Consider the following 8,355-nt stretch of genomic DNA (forward strand, 5'->3'; position numbering starts at 1 on the left):
CTCTGTTTGTTTTTAAACACAATCAAAAGTAAAATTCTTCATTTCATAAGGTTCATTTGGGCAGGCATACTCTTGAATCTTAGGGATATCACACAGAACCAAAATTTAACTGTGGTTCTGTGTGACATGTGAACCAGCCTAGTATGAGACTGGCAAATATAGTAATTGATTTGGAGATTATGACTATTAAAGTATTAATATGTTAGGGCTAAGAATTCATTCTTAAGTCTCATTTGACGCTTATTTGATTATAATTCAAAACTAATTTAGAGAGGCTTTATTAATCAGAAAGATTTTTAATCGTCTCAGTGTATATCCTTTTGCAGTTAGAGGGCCTCAATTTCTTTTCTGTAAATATTCTAGAGAACAGATACTTTGCTTTACTCCAGTGTATTTAAGCACTCCCCATATTAACCCTGCATCATACAGTTATGAACAGTCTGTCCTATGCAGAGTAAGGTGAGCCTAAACCTCTTGATTTCAGTGGCCTTAGTATACCTAATTGTGCAGTTGGTTTTTTGTTCGTAATTCAGCATGTTCCTTATTCAACAGCACAAACAGAATAAGAAACATCTGTACCTCTCTGCATGTCAAAATAAGTTTTGGGCTAACCCAAATCATACATCCCGATGACTGAAAGTCTGTCTTCTTTGAGAAATCCCAGCATGATCTACCCTGCCAAAGTACTGCTGTATTTGACAGCTACTTATGTCATGTATCATCATTTTTTTTTGCCAGAGATTATGCTGGAAGCTGGAGTATCTTAAAGGGCCAGTCACCCAATTATGAGGGTATATAGTCTCTAGGAAGTCCCAAATGTACATTGGAGCAAAAACCACTTAATTCTTCATTTGTGGGTATACTGGGGCAAGGGGAGGGACGACATAATTGGTGCAGGGGCATAACTCTTCAGAGTGACTTGTGCTAATAAAGAATTGGGTCAGGCATTGTGCCCATAAAACGTAGTCTGAAATTACTGGCAGTGGGGCGTCTTATTAATTAGGATGGTCTAAGGTTGCAAAAGTGCAGCTTGAGGACATAACATGTTTAAATGCCTTGCACAGAAATAATGCTTTGGGCTGATGATGATAATGGGCTGGTTATGGGGGGCGTATATGATTTGGGATGACCTAAAGCTTATTTTGGGTGGAAAGGAGGATACATTTCTGTTTCTTATTCAGACTGTTCATGCAGCTCTTTATTAATAAGAAATTGGGAACCAGCTTCAGCCTCATATAGTATCAGGCAGTGAGATTCAAATACCTAGTTGCTGACTACTTTGCCATGTGTGCCTCTATATCTGTCTTTCTCAGTGGGTAGCCTCTTGAATATTTTATTGCTCTTGTGCACTGGCACATTAATGTTTAACATCCACAGTCACATAAGAATAATTATAATTCTAACTTACAGAACTCTCAAGCTTTTAATCCCTATTCAAAGGATGAGGCTTGTTTTGTTTGAGTATAATTCTATTATGAAAAGTTAGTCAGCCTGGTAATTCAGACACAGCAAGAATTTGCTGGAGAGTGGGGAGGTCTTCTTTGCAAATTGGAAATATCATTTACAAACAGCTTGATTCATTGTCTCCTGGTAGAGATGTCTGGCTGGGTGAAAAATGCAGAAGAGAAGTTTCAGGTTAATAGAACATAAATCTATGAAAATAGATCTGAAAATATTGGGCCACTCTCATAGAATTTGATTTTTACTGTGGATTTGTTACTATATTTTTACTGTGGTTTTTACTGTGATAGTTTGTTCCAGCTGTCTCAGCAGAAATTGTTAATTCTATTCCATTCTCTGGCTACTCACAATGGTTTTCACCAAGTTCAGTCAATTGCATTCTGTGACATTCAAGGCATAACTTGGAAGAAAATTAGGTTTGCTGCTGAAATATAAAATGTTAACAGCTTTTAAAGAAGTGTGGCAATAAATAAAGAACAAAACATTTGATTATTTGTTCCTATGCTGCACTAGCAGATAAGTGTGAAAGTTACTTCCTCAGCCATTTTTTAAATTAAGGTGGCCATCTTGCAATTGGACCACACGGTAAATTGAAAAAAATCACTTTTCCAAGTCTATGGGACCCATAGAACTTGAATGAGAAAAGAACAGTTCCAATGAATCCCCCCCGACACACACACATCTGTACCAGTCTAATTGGGATCCCTGCAAATCATGCCGTTGTTTGTCAGTAACATTTGAATGGCACAGGCAATCTATTCACTTGAACTGAGTATCTTTTTTGTACTGCTGGATACTTGTAGTCCTGTGATAATACATATTGGCTCACGAAGGACACCTGGCTCCAAGTTCACTTACCGCTCATTCTGGGGCCTTGGTTTATGTAGCTATTAAAAGAAAAGTGTATAGAGCAGGAATTCAGCACAGCCCTTCTTAATGTTGGTCCACAAAGTTTGAATTGCCTACAGGGGTTTTGCCTTTACTTATTTAATTGATGCGTCCATAGTTCACAACTTTATTAGATGCCTAGTTATGGGAAATGTAGTATTTTTCTATGTAAACCGCTTTGAGAACTTTTGTTGAAGAGCAGTATATAAATAGCAGAAAGAGATGATGATGATGATGATGATGATGATGATGATGATGATGATGATGATGATGATGCGACATCAGTGTCTAGAAATATTAAGTAAGATCTAGGGACTGATGCTTTTGTTGTCAACAGCCAATTACTTTAAACTGTTTTCAGCTTGTCACAAAATTAGAGGTCTTTCACCCTCCCACATAGCTGCTCTGCTTCAGAAATGCCACTAGCATTAAAGGCACTACATGATTGTGAATTGAATTATTATGTACCTTATTATGTTTAGTCTGTCTTTTTCTTTCATATTTGAAGATCAGACTGATATGGTCCTGTCCTATGTGGTTTAGAATTAACAGCTTATGTGCACTTCCCCCATACTGCTAGTAAGAATGCTAGAGAAGCAACTTGTGCAATGAGGAAAGGTGTAGATGAACCATAGCACAATTTGAACAGAAGTGGTTTCCACACAGGTCCTGATGTATCAGAGAATTGACTTCCTAGAGTATGCCCCATTCTTCTGCACCTGAGCACACCTTTACTTCTGTCAACTGCTCTTTATAGTTCTTTCTTCTCTTTTTAACCAAGGCCAGTTTTGTAGTGATTATAATCTTCTGCCCAACTCGCTTTATTATTATTATTTTTAATAAAAGCCCATTCCCATTTATGTTTACTCAGATGTATGCCTCACTGCTAGTAATGGGACTTCCTCCAAAGAAGTGGAGGAGATATGATAATCATGAAGTTTGAGGAAAGAAGAGTAGGTCTGTACATTAGTTACAGAGAGCAGCAATGGGCAGAGCAGGCCTTAGGATTCCAGAGAGCTATGGCACTGGCTGACATCCCAGAAGCTGGGCAAATGAGAGGGGGCAGGTTACCTTCCTTTATAGGCAGTGAGTGCATGAGGTTCACACCTTTGTAGGAGCTTCAGAATAGCTGCAAGAAGAGATAGCCAATTGGCTCAGGAGTATATCCAGGAGGGATATATCCAACTCAGAACATGGGACAATGGGCTTCCTGTTAAAAACTATGGGGAAGGGAAGGGCAAGCTGACCATGAGGTAACAAACCAGCCTCTTCCCAGCAGCAAAGATAATAGCAGAGTGGAACTATAACCGTGCACGTACTGCATTAAAGGAATAACAACCCCCTAAAACAGTGCCAGCCTGGTCCTTGAAATGACAGATCTTATGCCATTTAATGTGGAACTGCCCCCTTGAGGTCTGAATTCCAGTATGATGGTGGAGAATATAGGCATAGGCGAAAAAGAACTACTCCCATCTTACTTGCATAACAATTATCTCTGTGTAAGAATACTACAGTGTATGAACAGACTCTCTTGCATGCTTACTGCCATCTTGTACTATGAGCTTAAAATGCCACCAGCGTTCTCATTGTAAGAGACTAAAACAATCAGTGTTGACACGTGTAAGTCCTTGTGCACTCAGATGAGAACTTACTGCTCTAAGGTCTAGTTCTTGTGTCTTTGTTTATACTGACCTGCTTCTCTTATGCTCCATCACACATTTCCATTTGTCAACCTTCTGTAATCAATTCCACATGAAGTTTTATCAGAAACAGAGAGAGGTACTTAATATGATTTCCACAAAAATTACTAAGAACAGTTTGGTAATGCCCAACAGGACCACTGTTTAAAAGATACAGTTAGTGTGGTAATTAATCTCAAGTATATCATAGGAGCATAGCAAGGCTGGAGTAGACCTTGAGATAAAAGTGAGGATGGGCCCTGATAGCGGTGCAAAAAGGAGAGCAAGTTGTCACCCAGCTGGTGGACACCCTCCCACACACACACATTCAATTGGCGCTACACCCATGCATTTTCATAGAAACTGTGGAGAACAATATCTGTTTGCTTGGTGCTTAGTTCTGTGAACGAAGTCCAGTGTGGTATAGTATTGTTCCAAATTATGTCAGCATTAGATTGTTTCCTCAGTTGTTCTTCCACAATAAGAAGGAATTCCATTTGGCCGGGGGAAGGGGGTTCCTAGTCCTACCCCCACCGCCTGCTTCAAGCTCTCATGCTGTGTGCTTACCTGCTCCCACTGCTCTCAGGAGCACATTTTCAGGGGCTGTAGAGGGCAGGAGAATAAGTGAAAATTATCCACCCTATTACAAATAGAAGACACTTCTGTTCATGGAGGATCAACTTAAGATACAACCCTTTGTCTGAAAACCTTCGCAATGAGAACTTCACCTGTACCTTTTATGATGTGTAAGGTTGCTAGCACAGGGGTCTCAAACTAGGACACCGTTCAACTGGTCTTGGATGCATTACCTCCTATGCCCACCACAACCTGATCTATCAACAGGATAGAGCAGGGCTGTTAAACTTCAGCCCTCCAGCAGTTATTGGACTACAACTCCTATCAACTCTGATTACAGGCCACTGTGTTTGGGAATGATGGGAGCCTTAGTCCAAAAAGAGCTAGAGGGCCAACATTGTGCAGTCCTGGGCTAGAGGGATTAAACTTCTTGGACCCTCTGGGTGCAATGCCAGGCCCAGCACTGTCTGCTCTGCTGACCCCTTGATTCTACAGAATACTTGCCTCTAGGCCAGCCTGGCATTCTGAATAGTTAATCAGAGTAGCAGAGCAGCCTCTCCCTGCCCTGCCTTTGCTTGACTGACTCACTTCGTTCTCAACCATAGCCCAGCCCAACTCTTCTTGCTGCTTCTGACCAGCTGCTTGACTGTATCCTTGTACGTGATTCTGGCCCTCCACTTCTTGCTAGTGCAGGCTGAACGTGACTTCCCAACCTGGTATCTATCTATCTATCTATCTATCTATCTATCTATCTATCTATCTATCTATTTAACATTTTATATCCCACTCTTCCTCCAAGGAGCCCAGAGTGGTGTACTACATACTTAGGTTTCTCCTCACAACACCCTTGTGAAGTAGGTTAGGCTGAGAGAGAAGTGACTGGCCCAGAGTCACCCAGCTAGTATCATGGCTGGAGATTTGAACTTGGGTCTCCCTGGTCATAGTCCAACACTCTAACCACTACACCACGTTGGCTCTCCCTCTAGCCAAGGCCTCTAGGCAAGGCAATATATGGTGTAGCAATGAGGTGGCAGGCTAAAGACCATACTTAAGGCGAGCTATTACATATACTTTTTTAATATGCAGAATTGACCTAAACTTAGTCCAACAAAAGGGTAAGGTTTATGCCACATATATTCAGAAAATGCTTAGCAAAGAAGCAGTTGAGTGATAGTTTAGATGGTGACCAAACTTTTGTGTGGTGCTCAGTTATCAACTTGTCAACTGGAACAAGCTCCATGACACCAAGATAAGCCCAATTTTGGACATAAAACCAAACCACAGTTAAACATACCTGAGGTCGATGCTCCTGACCATCTGAATGCTAAATTTATTCCGAACTGCGGTTCCATTAGTGCCTCAGAACCTCAATTTGAACCCTCAATTCCAAGTTGGTTAGGTTGCTGAAACCATGGATCCACTGGCCCCATTGTGACATTTGAATTCTGTGCCCGCTGTAATCTGGGGTTTGTGCTGAAGCTCCTCCCATGACCACAGAGAGGGAGGCTCAGAGCAGTTCCGAAATGCATTAGCTCTAGGCAGCCCGTGTCTTTTGCTGGCTGTTTCTCAGAGCGAACACTCCATCTTCTGCTGCCTAGCAACTCATCACCTCACCCCTCCTTTTGCTGCCTGGCAACAGGCACGCTGCATTCCTATATTTTCCTCATTTAAGGGCACAGAACCAGAAATGGGCATAAGGGCACAGGGAAGGTGGAAAAGTCCCAAGTGTGCTTGCTTGCTTGATATTCCCTGCTAACTGGACAAAGAGGCACCTTTAAAGTGGGTGGGTTCTGAGGGAGTGGGAGGACCATTGCAGGATTGAGGGAGGGCTAGTTGGAAGTGGTGCAGCCATTCCCCTCCACCCTTTGCTTTTTTTCCTTTTTTTTTTTTTTTGCTTTTGAATCCACTACGACCAATATTTATATACCACTCTTCATCCAAAGTTCTCAAAATGGTTCACACAGAAAAATAAATAATACATAAATAAGATGGTCCCCTGTCCCCTAAGGGCTCACAATCTAAAAAGAGACATAAGGCACATATCAGCAACTGCCACTGGAGGGATGCTGTGCTGGGGTCGGATAGGGACAGTTGCCCTCCCTCTGCTAAATAGAAGAGAATCACCACTTTAAAAGGTGTCTCTTTGCTCAGCAGGGGTTGTTGGAACAATGGCATTTAAAGCTTTTTTCATATTTATCTGGATTCGATTTTTTAACCAGTATTTGGAGGGGGTGGTGGCCAGACTTCGGATGTGGTTTCCAGCTTGATACACGGGGGAAACAGTTTCATCCTTGGAGCAGAGCCATGTGATGGTTGGTGGGGGGAAGGAAAGGATTAATTTGCCCTGCTGAAAGGGAAACTGAGTGTAATGATTATGCCCCCGCTCACATCATAGCCAATGGTTGCTATGTGAGTGACACACTGATGCCATGCCCACAGTCTGGCAACATAAGCAGTGTTGCAAGTGCTGGGACTGAGCCTAGCAGGACTAGGAAGATACGACTCTAGGCAGTGGGAAGAGGTAATGAAATCTCACTTTCTGAATTGTCTGTGGTGTGATTCTCCGCTTCAGTGCTTAACCTCAGGTACGCCTACCCGCAATTTGGCATTATGTCTGAATTGGCCCATAGTCTCATGCTCTGGGGTTCATATGAATGTGATAAAATGTTTTCCTACTGCCAGCAAGAGCAGCCAGATTTGATGCATCCAAAATCTTGAGATTTCAGAGATGGGGCATAGTGATGCCACAAGACTACCAACTCTTGCAAAACTGAGGTGGGGGGATCTTTGTTGAAGAGCAATATATGTACAGTAGTAGTGGTGGTATTGGTGGTGATGTAATAGAGCTTAGCTGTGGCTCCAAAATTGCCTAATACTTACTTTCAGCTAATCTGCCTGAAGGGGGGAGTGGGGAAAATTGGACAAAATAATTTTTGGCAAATTGGCAACCCTTCTCTAGACAGTCATCCATTGGTTTTAATTTCTAAACAGGCCAGCTGTGTGTCAGGAGGAAATTTCAGAATTAATATTTTTTATTTGTAGCATATGAGTAAATTGATTTATAATTTAATTCATTGCCACAAAATGACTCTCTCTCTCTCTCTCTCTCTCTCTCTCTCTCTCTCTCTCTCTCTCTCTCTCTCTCTCATACACTTCCTGATGTTTGTCAGGAAGAAGGGAAGGCCTTAATCCACCAAACACAGCAACAAGTCAGTGAACGCTTTCCTGTTCCATGCTCACTTAGTGTTGAGTTCATAGTAGTCTTTTTTCCCCTTCAGAGATGAGCTTATGTCTCAAAATTCCTAATTATAAGCATAATACCATATTCAAAATCTTTTGTGCTTCTGTACTGAGGCACTAAAACATCTTTCTGTTTTTTTCTTCTTATTTATGAATAAGTTTGTAGTCAGAATGTAAAGCTATGATTTCCACTGAAGCCAAATACACTTGACGTAGGTAATTTGATTTGTGACCACATTAGCAGTATGTCACACTGTCTCCAAATGAAAATGAAGACAAATCACAAAGACAAGCCTTCAGAGGGGAATAAAATGAGCAGAATTTGTAGCTTTTAAATAGTTGTTTTACTTAATGGTTAAAAGGGGGCTGTGAATGAAGCTCTAAGAAAATACTCTGACAGTCAAACTCAGAGATAGGCCAGCTTAGCTATTAATCATGCCTAAAACAATAAGGGCATTTGTTATTACTGTCTCCTGCCTGTTTTCAGCTTTAATCTGTCTTTGGGTTTTGA

At 41.4% G+C, this 8,355-nt stretch overlaps 1 long non-coding RNA gene across 1 annotated transcript; it reads right to left on the bottom strand.

Moving 5' to 3' along the window:
* Nucleotides 1-1,396: 1,396 nt before the first annotated feature.
* On the bottom strand, nt 1,397-6,175 carry LOC128339883 (uncharacterized). Its single transcript, XR_008313311.1, has 4 exons — nt 5,899-6,175; nt 4,596-4,631; nt 4,042-4,085; nt 1,397-1,604 (listed from the first exon to the last, which is right to left on the bottom strand). It is a non-coding gene; the product is annotated as an uncharacterized LOC128339883 (long non-coding RNA).
* Nucleotides 6,176-8,355: the final 2,180 nt, after the last annotated feature.

The sequence above is a fragment of the Hemicordylus capensis genome, chromosome 1 (genome assembly GCF_027244095.1).
Source record: "Hemicordylus capensis ecotype Gifberg chromosome 1, rHemCap1.1.pri, whole genome shotgun sequence".
In the NCBI taxonomy this organism is placed as follows: Eukaryota; Metazoa; Chordata; class Lepidosauria; order Squamata; family Cordylidae; genus Hemicordylus; species Hemicordylus capensis.